Genomic DNA, 19,472 nt, shown 5'->3' with positions numbered 1-19,472 from the left:
TGTTCAGCATAATATTTTCACGACCACGTATTACATAAAATACCGCATGTTTTCACCTAAACGAATGCTGACCAGCTACCCTGAAACAAAGCATTTTGATTGGTGCTTTGATGACCAATCAAATGTCTGTTGGTGTGACGTTTTCCGGCAGTAGCGACACACATTAAGTTTGACATTGAGAATAGTACAATATATTTTTTATAAACCGCCCAGTCACTGGGATAACCACACCAGTTCTCGTAAAACTGGCAATAAAACCTGCGGTTTATTCGTTTAAAGACATAAATATATTTTAAACACGAAGCAGAGAATTAAATACATGAATATTAATGAGAGTATAGCTGACAGACAACAAACACAGCAAGGTAGGATTGTGAACATTACAAAATCGAAAACTACAACCCTCCCTTAAATCCTTATTAATCCTTCGTAAAGTGCGATAAAATGACACCTCACATCTAACAAGCGACGTTAAATAATTTTGTTCAAAATGTTTTAATACACGACAGAAAAAATATCCTAGCGCCTCGGTCGTCAGGTCGACTGGTGCAAAGTTTTCCAACTCCTGGCGGGAAGAAACTGTGCCCACGACTGTTTACAGCAGCATGGGACTCTGTTGATATTTGATAGATATGGAATATCATAAATCTGCTATATACCGTTCCTGTTTGGATTGGACCTTCTAACACATGTTCCCGTTGTGTCCCGCGTGGGTCGTCGAGGGAGTGGGTCGGTAATTGAGAGTACGTGCCTTACCCCACTCGAGCTGAGTCCCGGGGGTGGGAGCTTCCACGGCGTGTTTTGTCAACACGGACTCTTATCAGGCATAGTTTCGTATTGCAGTATGGTGTCACGACACTTGTATGGCTTTTAGTTTAATGTACGCCCCCTTCGTGTTGTGTATATAATAGATAGATAGAAATAAATATGTTAAACGTGTGAAATGAAACGATTTGGTTAAATTGAAGAAATAATAGTGTGAGTGACGTTTTACGACTTTAAAGTAAACTTTACATACATCACAACCACTACCACTACCATCACAAGCACTACGACCATCACTACCACCACTACCATCACAACCACTACTACCACTACTACCACCACTGCCATCACAACCACTACTACCACCAATACCACTACCACTAATACCACTGCCATCATAACCACTCCTACCATCACAACCACAACTACCACCACTACAACCAACATCACTACCACCAATACCAATACCATCACAACCACTACTACCATCACAACCACTACTACCACCACTACAACCAATATCACTACCACCAATACAACTACCATCACAACCACTACTACCATCACAACCACAACTACCACCACAACCACTACTACCACCACTACTACCAATACCACTACCATCACAACAACTACTACCATCATAACCACTACTACCACCACTACCACTACCATCAATACCACTACCACCAATACCACTACCATCACAACCACTACTACCATCACAACCACTACTACCACCAATACCACTACCATCACAACCACTACTACCATCACAACCACTACTACCACCACTGCCATCACAACCACTACTACACCACACCACTACTACTCACACAACCACTACTACCATCACAACCACAACTACTACCATCACAACCACACTACCACCACCAACACCAATACCATCACAACCACTACTACCATCACAACCACTACTACCATCACAACCACTACTACCATCACAACCACTACTACCACCACTACAACCAATATCACTACCACCAATACAACTACCATCACAACCACTACTACCATCACAACCACAACTACCATCACAACCACTACTACCACCACTACTACCAATACCACTACCATCACAACAACTACTACCATCATAACCACTACTACCACCACTACCACTACCATCAATACCACTACCACCAATACCACTACCATCACAACCACTACTACCATCACAACCACTACTACCACCAATACCACTACCACCAATACCACTACCATCACAACCACTACTACCATCACAACCACAACTACCATCACAACCACTACTACCACCAATACCACCAATACCAATACCATCACAACCACTACCATCACAACCACTACTACCATCACAACCACTACTACCATCAAAACCACTACTACCACCACTACCATCACAACCACTACTACCACAAATACCACCAATACCAATAACACCAATACCACTACCATCACAACCACTACTATCATCACAACCACCACTACCATCACAACCACTACTACCACCACTACCATCACAACCACCACTACCACCAATACCACTACCATCACAACCACTATTACCATCACAACCGCTACTACCACCAATACCACCAATGCCACTACCGCCAATACCACCAATACCACTACCACAAATACCACTACCATCACAACCACCACTACCATCACAACCGCAACTACCGACACAACCACTACTACCACCAATACCACTACCATCACAACCACTACTACCATCACAACCACAACTACCATCACAACCACCACTACCACTACCACCACAACCACTACCATCACAACCACTACTACCATCACAACCACTACTATCACCACTACCACCAATACCAATACCACCATCACAGCCACTACTATCACCACAACCACCAATACCAATACCACCATCACAACCACTACTACCATCACAACCACTACTACCATCACTAACACCACTACCAACACTACTACCACTTCCATCACAACCACTACTACTACCACCACTACCACTACCGCCGCAACTACCACCACAACCACAACTACCTTTACCACGATCACCACTACCACCACTACCATCACAACCACTACTACCACCACTACCACTACCACCATCACTACCACCACAAACACTACTACCTTAACCACTACCATCACAACCACTACTACCACAAATACCACCAATACCACTACCACCGATACCACTACCATCACAACCACTACTACTACCATCACAACCACTACTACCACCACTTCCATCACAACCACCACTACCACCAATACCACCAATACCACTACCACCAATACCACTACCATCACAACCACTATTACCATCACAACCGTTACTACCACCAATACCACCAATGCCACTACCGCCAATACCACAAATACCACTACCACAAATACCACTACCATCACAACCACCACTACCATCACAACCACAACTACCATCACAACCACTACTACCACCAACACCACTACCATCACAACCACTACTACCATCCCAACCACAACTACATCACAACCACTACTATCACAATACCACCACCACTATCACCACTACCATCACAACCCACTACCACCACTACCACTCAATACCAATACCACCATCACAAACCACTACTACCATCACTCACCAACACCACTACCAACACTACTACCACTTCCACTCCGCCACCACCACTACCACTACTACCACCACAACCACTACCCTTTTACCAAGCAACCACCACCACTAACCACAACTACCACCACCAATACCACTACCACCACCACCACCACTATCACCATCACAACCACTACTATCATCACACCACCACTCACTACCATCACAACACTACCACTACCACCACCCACCACCACTACCACCACCATCACCACTACCATCACAACCACTATTACCACACCATACTACAACCACTACTATCACAACCACTACCAATACCACCACCACCACTACCATCACAACCACTATACCATCACCACTACCATCACTACCATCACACCACTACTACCACTTCACACTACCATCACACCACCACTACTACCACCACTACCACTACCACCACCCATCATACCACCACTACCATCACCACTACCATCACAACCACTACAACAAACACCACTCACTATCCCCACCACTACCATCACAACCACTACAACAAACACCACTACCATCCACTACCGCCACTACTACCAATACCACCACCACCACCACCACCACCACCACTACCATCACAACCACTACACTACCACAACCATACCACTACCACCACCATCACCACCAACCAACCACTACCATCATCACAACCACTACTTCACCACTGCCACTACCACCACCACACCACTACCACCACCATTACCACTACCACCACTCACTACCACTCACCAACCACTACCACCACCACCACCACTACCATCACAACCACTACTACCACCACTACCACTACCACCACCACCACCACCACAACTACCATCAAAACCACTACAACCAACACCACCACCACTACCATCACTACCTTTACCACTATTACCACTGCCACGTACCACCTCCTCCAATACCACCACTACCATCACAACCATTATTATATACCCATGTAAACTTAGGGTCGAAATGCAGGGGTGCAATACGGATGACGTGGTCAAATTCCGTATTGCACTCCAAATTCCGTATTGCACCCCAGATTCCGTATTGCACCCCAGATTCCGTATTGAACCCCTGCCGGTCCTACATTGCTACGCTATGGCTTGTTGTATTAAGTAACAGATTAATGCAAGATGAGAGGGTATATAATGAATATAGAACGTCATACTAGTGTAATTGGATGCTTTGTATTGAACTCGAACATGTCATGGGATCAGAGAAACAACTCGTTCTTCGAACTCGTTGTATCTCTGCTCCCATGACATGTTCGAGTTCGAAGAACGAGTTGTTTCTCGGTTGTTTCTCTGCTCCCATGACATCTTCTAGTTCAATACAAAACATCCAAATGCCCTAGTATGACGTTCTATATATATATTTACTACCATCACAACCTCCACTACCTCCACCACTACCACAACCATCACAACCACTACTACCACCACCACCACCACTACCACTACCATCACAACCACTACTACCACCACCACTACCACAACCATCACAACCACTACTACCACCACCACTACCACTACCATCACAACCTCCACCACTACCACTACCACCACAACCACTACTACCACCACCACTACCACTACCATCACAACCACCACTACCACTACCATCACAACCACTACTACCACCACCACTACCATCACAACCACTACTACCACCACAACCACCACTACCACCACAACCACTACTACCACCACCATTACCACTACCATCACAACCACTACCACCACCACCACCACTCACCACTACCATCACAACCACCACTACTACCACCACCACCACCACTACCATCACAAACACTACCACCACCACCACTACCACTACCACTACCACCACCACCACCACCACCACCACTACCACCAGCAACACCTCTACCACCACATCTACCACCACCGCCGCTTCCACCACTACAACCTCTACCACCACCACCACCGCTTCTACCACTACAACCATCACCACCTCTACCACCACCATTACCACCGCTTTCACTGCCACTACCACTACAACCACTACAACCACTACCTCTACCTCTACCACTACCACTACCACCACCACTACAACCACCACCACCGCTTCTACCGCCACTGCCACTACTACCACATCCACTACTGCCACCATCACTAGTACTGCACGAAGCAAAGCAGCTGTTTCACGGCAGTCATAAACTACTATTGTCTTGGCGATGTGCACTAGTGATCGATAGTATGGCCATCGTCGATTCACGCCTTTGGGGTACATTTAGCCAGGCCGACATTGGGATCCATCTAACCCTTACAAAAGTCACCAGCATACGTGATCCAATCACGTGTAATCCAAGTGGTTTGCAAAAGTATGACTGAATTTACGATTTATACTTAGCTGTATAATTTGTATGACTTGATCACAGTTGCTGTAGAATGGTATGACATGAAGGTGGCTGTAGAATGGTATGACTTGAAAGTAGCTGTAGAGTGAGTGAGTGAGTGTGTTTAGTTTTACGCCGCACTCAGCAATATGCCAGGTATATGGCGGCGGTCTGTAAATAATCGAGTCTAGACCAGACAATCCAGTGATCAACAGCATGAGCATCGATCTGTGCAACTGGAAACCGATGACATGTGTCAACCAAGTCAGCGAGCCTGACCACCCGATCCCGTTAGTCGCCAGTTACGACAAGCATGGGTTACTGAAGATCAATGTTCTAACCCGGACATTCACAGGTGTGTAGAATGATATGACTTGAACGTAGCTGTAGGATGGTATGACTTGAAAGTTGTTTACAATGGTATGACATTACTCTACATCTGGGGGTTTTCTAGACTACAGACATCCAATAACGGTTGTCACGCAAAGCTGCAAGCTTGCTGCGCCGTTCACCAACATTCACTCACAAACGCCGATGACGGAAAAGGTTACTTGATAAAAGTCACTATGTATATGACTCGGTGACGTAGCCGGTGCCTTTCGGTTTGATCCGAGTTCGAATCCCAATGGATACAACATGTGAAGCCCATTTGTGGTGTTCCCGCCGTAATGTGGCTGGAATGTTGTATAAAGCGGCGTAAAACCATACCCATTCAGATACACTACACAATCTGTCTTCTCTGTATGTAAGTCCACATGAGTACAATGTGTTAAACTGTTAAACTCGTGTTTGTTGCCCCGCCATTATATTGTTGGAATATTGCTAAACACGGCGTAAAACAATACTCTCTCACTGTAAGTAATCACATACACATTATAACCGTTACATTGTATGGTAACCAATATATTTGAAGAACAAATACATAAATAATTAAATGCCGTAATTTGATTCCCTGACTCAAACATCCACGTCATTAATCATAAATTTAATTCATTCGATTAGGTGCGTCACAGTTACCCAGATGTTAAAATTAAATAACGCATTTTTTAATATCACTTTGCTTAATTCCTAAATCGACTTTGCGGTTGTTATTTATTTTTCTTGTGGCGTTAAAACCAAGGCCAAATAACTACATCATAAGTAAGCTGTTAAACCACACACGACTGTTCCAGTATTTGGATAATATTTCACACCATTTGCAGTATGGTTTATCGTGCCCGTGTAGTCCTGTATGAAGACGTAGTATCCCAGACAGCTGACTTCCCGTGTGAACTTCATTCATAGCCATATATGGTCGCCATTACTTCTTAACAAGCCGAGTAGAAAGTCCCAGTTTAACCCGGTTCATCTACATTATGGGAAAAACTGGGCCGAATATGGCAGTTCAATTAATAGTGCATTCAGCGCTGTAGGTGGACTAATGCTTAGTCTCTGAATATGTATAATTTTGATAGTAACAAACAAACCCATTTAACTTGAAAAGGAGCCACTCTAGACTTGCTTTATTTAGGGCTTTAGCACTACAGAAAAGGCTTGGCAGTAGGGAAAATAATGTGGTTCAGGGACTCTGAGACAGACTACGCTGTAGGAGAGAATCCGATTTAGTCAAAACATGCAGTATGTTGGGCTTTGGAACTTCACGTGGGATTTCGTAATTTAGGTAAGAAGGATTTGGAACTTTACGGCAATTTCGTGATTTAAGTAAGATGGATTTTGGAACTTAACGTGGGATTTCGTAATTTAGCTAAGATTGGGCTTTGAAACTTAACATTGGATTTCTTAACAGAGGTAAGATGGATGTGGAACATAACGAGAAATTCGTAATTTTGGTAAGATTGGGCTTTGGAACATAACGAGAACGTCGTAATGTAGGTAAGAAGAATTTGGTAAGTAAAAAGGATTTGGAACCTGCTGGGAATTTCGTACATTGGGTAAGATTGGGATTTGAAACTTAACGAGTATTTCTAAAATTAGGTAGGAAGGATTTGGAACTTATAAATTAATGAGGATTTCGTGATTTAAGTAAGATGGATTATTGGACAGTTAGGTTGAGATAAATGGCATATTTGAAGAAATATGATAAGATAATCAGCTTTGAGAGAGTGTTTGGAATAATGTTTTTCTTCAAACTAAAGAAACTCGTTCGTTAACAGACGAAATGGAGAGTATGCTGGTGTGTTTTCCTGATCCTATATTTCACAGTTTCAGAAACACCGATATATACCACAGTTATACTTGAAGAAAATTAATTTCATATTTTGAGTTTCGTCATCATCTTTATTGCTATTGGGTTTCTTTTCAAATAGACACATAGGTAAACTATACCGCGAATAAATACAATATTAACCACTTAATGAAATGTGCATCAACTACTTTTTACATACACCCTTCAACATTTTTTTCTCACTCTTACAGTGTAGTTAGGCTGTTTTTGTTATAAGTGGTCGTCAAAGCGTAACTGTTTTTGTTGTAAGTGGTCGTCAAAGCGTAACGGTACACGACACTACAGTGCACTAATCCTTTGATGTTGTCATTTGAACCATATCATACCATAACAGGTGGTTTCACATAGGAACCATAGTGTGTGATTTACGACTGACTACGTAGATTCACGAGTTTAATTGTTCTTTACGCAGGAGTGTTGCAGCATATACTTTACATTGCAAATTTAGGAGCTTAACAAGTCAGAGATCTCACTTCATTATATCATATGTTTGATTGTTAATTGAAAATAGTAAGCGATGTTACATCCCAAAACATGTTCTGGTGCTTAGTCAGCGCTCAAAGAACAGTTGACACAGTTTTATTTTTAAACCCAGTTTTTATTATAGTTACCCAGAAACATATTAATTTTCAATTAAACTCGGTATACTTTCTTTCGCTCATGAGTTTATTCACGTATGCAAACATTTTTTAGTCACAGCATTCGAATAGTTATCACGAATGGTATCCAAATAGTCCTTTGCGTCTATTGAAATACTTTCTGTAAACTGTATATGAAAATAGTAATTTAGTGTTAATGCAAACGGTAACTCACGATGAGTGTTTAATGCGCCCCGTTTACTGTGAAATTATCATTACGCCGGCTATTCTTGAACACGATAAACAATAAACTTGCACTTTAGGAATTAATTTTTTAACATATATCAATCCATGCAAGTGCATCCATATGCTCACAAGGGTATTTGACGCCACTTTCCCAACATCCGAATTGTCCTCAGGTGTATTAATCAAATATATTGTATGAATACTCGATAAAGAAACGCGCTTGTGTAATAACATTCTAAGTTAATATGTCAGTGTGAAAGACTCCTGACATATTGCCGTCGCTTTAATAATATTTTTACATCCAGTCAACTGCATGAAAGAGTTTGCATAAATTATAATGTATTAAACAACCTGCGCTTGCATTAAAACATGTTTGTATATATCTATGTAATATATATGCAAATGAATTTGACCTAACTAATCCTAAATAGGTCTTGTCATTCATGAAACTTAAAGGCCACTGTAGTACTAATAGTACATTTACCTTATTAAAGAGAGTTGACACTGGAACGTTATTTACGTAAATATACAAAATAATTGTTCACTTTTAAAAGGATTAAGTAAAGTATCACAGTTTCATAGTGTTGGTGAACGTACACATATATATTTATAAGCATATTTTTTATGTTGTCTTCAACAGGGCGGAACTTATCGACACCTAAATATACCTGTTTTTATAAACCGCCGATAAACAAGGTATGCTCTTGGAAACTGGATTTAACAGAATTACAGTCGGAAAGGTTATACTCGACTGACTTACTGTGAGATGTATCACCTGTAAAACCCTTATCGTATAAATCACCACCGCATAACTATTTCGCTTAACCGTCTAGTATGGGTTTATGTAACTCCTTTTGCCCTGCGGTTTGAACAGTCTTATCAGTAACATTTAAATTTCATTTATTTGACGAAGTATAGATTTTCTATTTCTCTAGCTATAGGGATTCCAGTTTAACGAGCTGATTCTATAGGGAGACCACGCAAACTAGATAATCACTGATTTCACCCTCAGTTATATAGCAGTCAGAGTAATGAATATAATTTATTGAGGAAATACACTCTGATATTCACGATCAAATACCGATATACAAACACCACACGTCAAAAATTCAGATTTATGAGATCAATATTTTGTATGATCAGCTGCAAAGGAATCTAACAGAAATATTTATTATATATACAAATATGAAAATCAATAACCGAAATTAAATTATGACGTTTTCCATACAATGTAAAATATGAATGTGTAAATGTAATTACATAATTATTATATTTTATTGTTTGATTGAAACTAGATTATCATTTGACATGAGACAGTGTCATATCATATTGGTAATGTATCAATCTCTGCATAGCGAACCTATTTGCCAGCTCACTTTTGCCAGCATAAAATACAATTATCAGTCAAATGTTTCTTATCATAATTTCTGTCACAAAAACCTGTATACCTCACTTGAAGCCTACTTCTAACAACCGCTGCTTCTACTCGAAGTACAATGTAGGAAAATTTATGTTAAGTGAAATTTTATTTATTAAACATTCGAAGTTCATTTGAAAAATAATTTTAAAAAGTTACAAAGTTAATACCGCAAAAAGGGACAAGTGACAACGCAAATTGAACCCATTAATATATTATACTCGTATATAATCTTCATATTATTATCAATGCGGAGAGATCGGAGATCGGTTTGTGTATAAATTTTATTTTTAAATGTGTGGGAATGCAGTAGAAATTCGAGAAAAACATCGCCCAGAATACAATCTATTCAAACCCTTAGGAAAACAATTTCTGATTATTGTATCCATAACGAATCAATCAGAGAAACATGCCTCACCGACCGAATGTGTATGAAGGCTAAATCCGCGAAACATCGCGCGCTCTGTTCTCGTGTGAACATTGAACGGTATTGCCGCTCCCTTGAAGTGTGGGGCTCCTGACGGGGCACTCACACACTCGCAAATACAATATCGAACCACGTATGATTTAGTAATAATTTAAACACCAAGTTATGAAACTACAAGTTTTTATTGAAAAGGAAATAGAATCAGTGATTTAAAATACATAACTTAAAACAGTTATTCGTAAAATATATTCATGTATGATTGAATTACAGTACAATGAAATGTACAATTGTTTTTATCGTATAGCGAGGGCCCCCCGTCACGGTGCATGGGATATGACGGGTTTGTGTTTCATATACCGTGCTCCAAACTTGTCATGCGATTATTTCCCATGGCTTCGATAGAGCCGCGCGTTATACAGGCAAACAGCTAGAGTTTAGTCAATATTTAAAATGACTGAACTGTCAATAGCTAAGTCAAAGTTATGAATTTATGCCAATAAGCGCATGCTACTGTAATGACCTCCCCTGGTGTCTGATCCACGCAGAGGGCAGCGAAGACATTCCTCGAATTTTTAATCCCCCAGAGTTAACAGTCGAATGGGTTTGATACCAGTTGTTATCAAATTGCAAATTTTCCAACGTCAATAAAATGCATTGTGTTTTCCTTTGAATAGAAACGTGTTTTTTCGTCAGTTCAGCGGCCGTTTTTTATAAGCCTGTTTGGTGGTAGGTATTTATAAAAAAGATATAAAATAATATTCGCATTATAAAAGAAGCTTAAAAGATATTTAGCATTGTTTGTCGGAAAAACATTTTAAAGGAATTCTACTGTTAGCATGGGGGGCGGTGGTGTAGCCTAGTGGTTAAAGCGTTCGCTCGTCACGCCGAAGACCCGGGTTCGATTCCCCACATTGGTACAATGTGTGAAGCTTATTCCTGATGTCCAACGCCGTGATATTGCAGGAATATTGCTAAAAGCGGCGTAAAACTAAACACACTCACTGTTAGCATGGAACTTAAGAATACTTCCGATATAATTGAACCAACTGAACGCTGAAGATTTCACGCACAAAGATTCTCAAAAATAGCGGACACGTGTTGTTTAATATATGGTTTGAAGTTAAATATCTTTTTTTAAACTCTTTTTCCGTGTAAAGTAGTGGACCTTTTGCTCAGTGTTATCAATACAATATTTTTCATTATTCGATTTAAAGGGTTGATATGGTTGGCACAGATTGTGAAGTAACGCTCACTATTTTTACCATAAAATACTTTTCTCACACTTTTTAAAAATTATTTATGCATTAATCTTCTCTTCATACTTGCTAAGCTTGAATCAGACTAGGAAATTGTTAATGTCTAATAATCCGGTTTCAGATCAAGATACGAAAACCAATTCTTATTTTCTGATGCTGCAAACAAATATGTCAAATGTTTGTAAATAATGTTTGTTTACGTTCTGTTTCAACGGTCTGTAAATAATTCGTCTAGGCAAAAGAATCTAATGATTGATATTATCCACGCCAAATCAAACCGTATGTCGACGCGATTCATAAGCTGACCCTGACGACAGTGTTTGTTGTTCTAAGAAGCACTCAGCAATATTCCAGCTATATGGCGGAGGTCTGTCAATAATCGAGTCTGGACCAGACAATCCAGTGATCAACAGCATGAGCATCTGTCTGCTCAATTGGGAACCGATGACATGTGTCAACCAAGTCAGAGAGCCTGACCACCCGATCCCGTTAGTTGCCTCTAACGACAAGCATGGGTTACTGAAGATGGTGCTGAATCTCTCTTCTCGCTGGGCTCCTCTTTAGGTAACACGTGTTATTATTTCAACTAAACTAATATAGTAAATATACTAAACTAATATAGCGCTAGCGTGCGTCTAGGCTGTAGATGAGCTGAGTGGACGTGCACGGTACAAAAAATGATGTAAGAGTGACTGACACGTGCACACATTTCAACGTATCTTGGCTGACACGGACATGTTCAGGTCATATTCAGCGTGCATATGCCAAACTTAAAAAAATTAAACTGTTAAAAAATGTTAGAAAAAGTAAATTTGTCGTCAGGTTTCACAGAAAAATGTGTCTTACATAACCCCACCCTTCGATTTTACAATGTTAAAAATATTGACACACTGCTCCCAGATTTTAAAACTACAGCTTCAGTTTGTAAATCATTGCTAGGAGTAGGCAAGAAAACACATAACTGGGCCTGTCGCGCAGAACTAGGTGTGTACCCATTACTAGTACCAATCATCAAAAGATAATTGATTACAAGTTCCATATAGATAATACAACAAATATCATCCTTAAAGATGCCATGGAAGCAAATATCAGTCTCTGTGATCACAATATAGGCTGGGTTCATAAACTTAATAAAATAAAGCAAACTTTTGAAATAGCGAACACGAATAAATGTAATCTATCTACCATGAATATACTCCAGTCAAAATGTGAAGACATGTTCAAGCATTCACTAAGTGATTCCCCTACTTCAAATAACAAATTAAGAACATACAGATTGGTCAAGTCATCTATAAAACTCGAAAATTACCTATTTCATTGTAAAACAAAGCTCATCGATCACATTTTTCAAAACTACGTTTAAGTAATCATAAACTCAAAATTGAAACTGGAAGATATACAAAACCTGCAACCCCTTTAGAACAACGTCTCTGTGAAATGTGCAGTGTCTTAGACGATGAGCAACACCATATAATATCATGTACCAAGTATAACGAAGAAAGGGAATCCTTATACACACAATGCTATATTATGACCAAGAATTTACTACACTCTCAAAAAGAACAATTCTTAATAATTTTCACGAACAGAAGTCCTGAATTAATTTCCAAAATATGTCACCATCTTTACAACTTTAAATGAATGTTATATCTTACCATAGTCTCCTCATATATTATTTCCATGTCATTATACCACATGATTTCTAAAAATTGTTATAATGTACATCATTTATGTGTGAAATGTATCTATATTTCTTGTACCTACTGTGTAAATATTTGTAGCTTATAGAATATTGCCACTGTTTCTTCATGGAATGCTATGCAATAAATATCTTATCTTATCTTCCGTAACCCATGGTTGTCGTAAGAGGCGACTAACGGGATTGGGTGGTCAAGCTCGTTAACTTGGTTGACACATGTCATCGTATCCCAATTGCGTCGATCGATGTTTTTTATGTTGATCACTGGATTGTCTGGTCCAGATTTGCTTATTTACAGACCATCGTCATATAGCTGGAATGTTGCTAAGTGCGGTGTTAAACCACAAACAAACATTACAATCAGACACTTTCTCTAACCCCGACTAGATTCCATTTTCCGCGCAGATCTGTGAGTGAGTGAGTTTAGTTTTACGCCGCACTCAGCAATATTCCAGCTATATGGGGCGGTCTGTAAATAATCGAGTCTGGACCAGACAATTTTTCCAGTGAGCATCGGTCTACGCAATTGGGAACCGAGGACATGTGTCCACCAAGTCAGCGAGCCTGACCACCCGATCCCGTTAGTCGCCTCTTACGGTGAGGTGAAATTGGGTTTTACGTCGTGCTTGAGAATATTTCGCTCATATGACGACGTGCATGCCGCCTCTTACGACAAGCATGGGTTACTAAAGATCAATATTCTAACCCGGACCTTCACGGGTCCCAAGATCTATCGATTACACGCACGATCAGGCCAGGCCGGGCCACGTGCACGCAGCATATTGTAAAACATATAATCAAAACACGAATTAACTGTTGGTATAAGATCTCATTGTATCAATATAATATCCAATGTTCAAAATTTCGAAAGAAAATGACTCAACAAAGTTCCAAACCCCCAAAATCCAAACGAGTCCTTTTCTGTCATTGTAAAATGCACACAAACTGTAAATTGTTTCAAAAGTACCTTTTAAATTAACTGTCTGCCTACGAGGTCAACGTAAAAAACACCTGTTCAAAACAATTCGTATAAATCAAAATGGCGGACAATGCGAATGTTAGACGTTGATAGATGACGGACAGCGTGACTTGAAGTACCTTTCCCTCGGGAGAGCTTAATCATGTTCGCCTCTCTCGTAGGCATGCTATGCCCTTTTATTAGTTATTGTTAACGTCATCGAGAATGAAGTCGTGTACAGAAGCTCGTCTGCATCGCATCACTTCCATGTTAAAAAAATAAACAAATTTCGACGTTTTGGAGTGTTGAAGTTAATTATGGTGGCATGGGCTGACATTGATGCGAGCGGCAGCTCTCCCATTGGTCAGATATATGACGTTTTGAAGAGGTCAATGTCACGGCAAACAGATGCCAGCCTATCTCTGGCGCTGTCTCGAGAGATACTTAGTGCTAATGACCGTGTTGACATATGGAAGAACAACTAAATGGTTTCGAAAGGTCACGTGACAACTGATTAGCTATAATTTATCTCTTTGTGTGAGTGAGTGAGTTTAACCGATTGTCAGTTGTATCATTACGCGTCTTCTTTAAGTTGGCGGGGCGGTGGGACAGCCTAGTGGTTAAAGCGTTCGCTCGTCACGCCGAAGACCCGGGTTAGATTCCCTACATGGGTACAATGTGTGAAGCCCATTTCTGGCGTCCCCCGCCGTGACCTTGCTGGAATATTGCTAATTCACTCACTCACTCACTCACTTTACGTTGGCGAGTGTTTGGGGTTTACCGACACTTTGAACACTAATCTTGTAATATATACTACAAAAAATAAAGAAATGTACCCTAAACAAAATCAAAATACAGAAACGTACCCGGTACCCTAAACGGGGGACGAGTCTATATTCCGCAACCCAAAACCGAAACCGTATGTAGTTATTCCCGTTCGACTGATCGCGAGTGGTATAGTGCATCGAGAAATATTCGTTACTGTGTCTGCTCGTTCCTGATACAACGCAATCAAATATATCCAATACACCAGTATGACATTTCCGATCAATAAAACGGGACGATGCGGAGTGGACTCGTCATAGGGTACGTTTCTGTATTTTGATTTTGTTTAGGGTATATTTCTGTATACATACACGTACCTGGGGTACACATCTGTAGTACCCGTGCCAAGTTTCTCAGTACGTGGATTTACAACTAAACGAAGCGGCCTTAAAGTGACGGTTTGACATCAAGGCGAAGACGCGTGTTTGGCTCGGTGTACGCCAGATGTAAATGCAAGTAATCTGTCACCGTGGCGATTGAACCTCCCACTCACGCCCACAACCACACCCCACCTCCACTACAATCAGGGACGAGTCACACACTCTGGAATACTGGTCTGTCTCTTAGAACCTGAACCATATGATTCAACTTTCAACTCCGCACTGCCTGTAATGCGAGTGCTCTAAATGAAGGGGGGCGGTGGGGTAGCCTAGTGGTTAAAGCGATGGCTCGTCACGCCGAAGACCCGGTTTCGAATCCCCACATGGGTACAATGTGTGAAGCCCATTTCTGGTGTCCCCCGCCGTGATGTTGCTGGAATATTGCTAAAAGCGGCGTAAATCCAAACTCAGTCAGTCAGTCAGTCTAAATGAAGGACGTCCTTCCTCAGGTTCAGGAATCTCCCATCTCAGGGACTGTGAGACAGACTACATTGCAGGGAGGGCTAGACAGTAGGGAACATAATGTGGTTCAGGGACTGTGAGACAGACTACATTGCAGGGAGGGCTAGGCAGTAGGGAACATAATGTGGTTCAGGGACTGTGAGACAGACTACATTGCAGGGAGGGCTAGGCAGTAGGGAACATAATGTGGTTCAGGGACTGTGAGACTGACTACATTGCAGGGAGGGCTAGGCAGTAGGGAAAATAATGTGGTTTAGGGACTGTGAGACAGACTACATTGCAGGGAGGGCTAGGCAGTAGGGAACATAATGTGGTTCAGGGACTGTGAGACAGACTACATTGCAGGGGAGGGCTAGGCAGTAGGGGAACATAATGTGGTTCAGGGACTGTGAGACAGACTACATTGCAGGGAGGGCTAGGCAGTAGGGAAAATAATGTGGTTCAGGGACTGTGAGACAGACTACATTGCAGGGAGGGCTAGGCAGTAGGGAAAATAATGTGGTTCAGGGACTGTGAGACAGACTACATTGCAGGGAGGGCTAGACAGTAGGGGAAAATAATGTGGTTCAGGGACTGTGAGACAGACTACATTGTAGGGAGGGCTAGGCAGTAGGGAAAATAATGTGGTTCAGGGACTGTGAGACAGACTACATTGTAGGGAGGGCTAGGCAGTAGGGGAAATAATGTGGTTCAGGGACTGTGAGACAGACTACATTGCAGGGAGGGCTAGGCAGTAGGGAAAATAATGTGGTTCAGGGACTGTGAGACAGACTACATTGCAGGGAGGGCTAGGCAGTAGGGAAAATAATGTGGTTCAGGGACTGTGAGGCAGACTAACATGAGCACGAGTGGCCCAGTTGTCAAAGACGTTTTCGCTGCCACAAATTGCGTCCATTGGCCCGCCACAAACCTAGGACTGGTGTTTGAATCCCGGTTCGCCCTAAGTATCTCTTTGGATTTGTCTGCACCAGTGCTCGTGGATTCACCAAAGTAGTAAGATCCGAGAACTTCGGGCGTCCATCCCACACTGACCAGCCCATGCCGTGATATAACTGGAATATTGTCCTACCCTCACTCACCCATGATATTCACACTATTATACATACATGTTGAATACAATCAGACTCTCTACTTATTCTATTTAGACTCTAACGGAATTTGTACCTCCTTCAGCAGTGTCTGAAAGGGCGATGGGGTAGCCTAGTGGTTAAAGCGTTCGCTCGTCACGCCGAAGTCCTGGGTTCGATTCCCCACATGGGTACAATGAGTGAAGCCCATTTCTGGTGTCCCCCGCCGTGATATTGCTGGAATATTGCTGAAAGCGTCGTAAAACTTAACTAACTACTCTGCTATATATAACTATAAAAAGAAATGGGAAGATGAATTTGAAACAGATATAAGTGAAAAAGAATGGAAATCCTATCAACAGATTATATTTCGAGCCCATACCAATTCAGACTTTAGATGGTTCCAATATTCTTTGGTGCATAGAATCTTGCCAACAAATCTACTGTTGTTTAAGATGGGGTATGTAGAGAGTAAGTTATGCTCATATTGTAAAAATGCACCAGAAAGCGAAATTCATCTCTTTAACGACTGTCCAAAATCTAGAAACATATGGAATCAAGTTTCCAATTGGATAAAAACAAAAACAGATATCACATTGAATATCGATAAGATGAAAATCATATTTGGATTCTCTGATAAAGGGGACGATGTCCTTAATCTCCTGACCACAGTTGTCACATTTACTCTTTTTAAAATACGAATATATATTTGTACATCAAGTTTCGATATGATCAGAAAGGAAATATGTAAAATTTACAATATCGAGAGAACAAGCTGCCATCTCTTCTTGTAATTGTACCAAATCTTTTGGATTCTGGTCTTATTGTCACCAATTGTTTGATTATATACTAACGTACAACCAACCCATTTTCCTACAATGTCATTTGTTATGATTTGCTTGTCAGTGTGAGTACCGCCAAACTCTATACAAACGCATGGTTTATATTTGGTTGTCATTTGATGTCATGATTTTGTGCCTAAAAAGATGAAAAAATGAAATAAAATAGAAATAAACTTACTGTCTAACCTAATTATTATCTGCCATCTTTTGAAAAACGTACATGCATTTATCAATCTGTTTATCTCTGTGTATAAATATACCATATTTAGCATACATGTATCTGTCTTACAGTCCCGTCCCTGACCCATTACCCGTGAAGGTCCGGGTTAGCATTGATCTTCAGTAACCCATGCTTGTAAGCCTGAGGCGACTGACTGGCGACTGACTGGGTGGTCAGGCTCGCTCACTTGGTTGACACATGTCATCGTATCCCAATTGCGTAGATCGATGTTCATACTGTTGATCACTGGATTGTCTGGTCCAGAATACATTATTTACAGATATAGCTGGAATATTGCTGCACGCGGCGTAAAACTAAACTCACTCACTCACTCAGTGAACCATATTATTTCCCCTACTGCCTAGCCCTCCCTGCCATGCTAAATCCCTAAATGAAGCAAGTCTAGATTTCCCCACGTTCTGGATCTGTGGTCTCCCTGGAACCTCTTTTCAATTTAATGGGTTAATTTGTTATAATCAAAAAATTATATATATATATATATATTGAGAGACTAAGCGTTACTCTACGTCCGTCCCTCCGTCCGTTCTCTCCATCGATCGTTCCTTCGTTCATGCGTGTTTTCTAATGTGTCTCAACATGTCAGTTGAGATTGTGCTGTTTTTCAACTCGACGTGTGAACATGTTGGATTATAGCTTCCCATCAATGCAAAGATCGATCGTTCCTGTTATGAAATATTCAGATAATCTTTCCATCAACGTTCGCTTCAGATGGGCGGAAGCCTCTCATCAATATTTGATGGAAAATACCGCTGTGCATAAAACTGGAAGTTGAAAGAATTATATTATGTTTTAGTCCGAATTAACAAAGAACCAACTGGAACAACCTCTATAAACCAGAAGAGCGAGAGAGTGAATTGTGTTTTACGCCGCTGTACTCCAGCCATATGTTAGTGAATGAGTGAGTTTAGTTTTACACCGCACTCAGCAATATTCCAGTTATGTGGCGGTGGTCTGTAAATAATCGAGTCTAGACCAGACAATCCAGTGATCAACAGCATAATCATCGATCTGTGCAACTGGAAACGGATGAGATTTGTCAACCAAGTCAGTGAGCCTGACCACCGGATCCCGTTAGTCGACTCTTACGACAA

Source organism: Haliotis rubra, unplaced genomic scaffold, assembly GCF_003918875.1.
Source record: "Haliotis rubra isolate DU_JTF1 unplaced genomic scaffold, ASM391887v1 Scf369, whole genome shotgun sequence".
NCBI classification, from domain to species: domain Eukaryota; kingdom Metazoa; phylum Mollusca; class Gastropoda; order Lepetellida; family Haliotidae; genus Haliotis; species Haliotis rubra.
The sequence above is the reverse complement of the archived record's forward strand: the minus strand, read 5'-3'. Positions refer to the sequence as shown.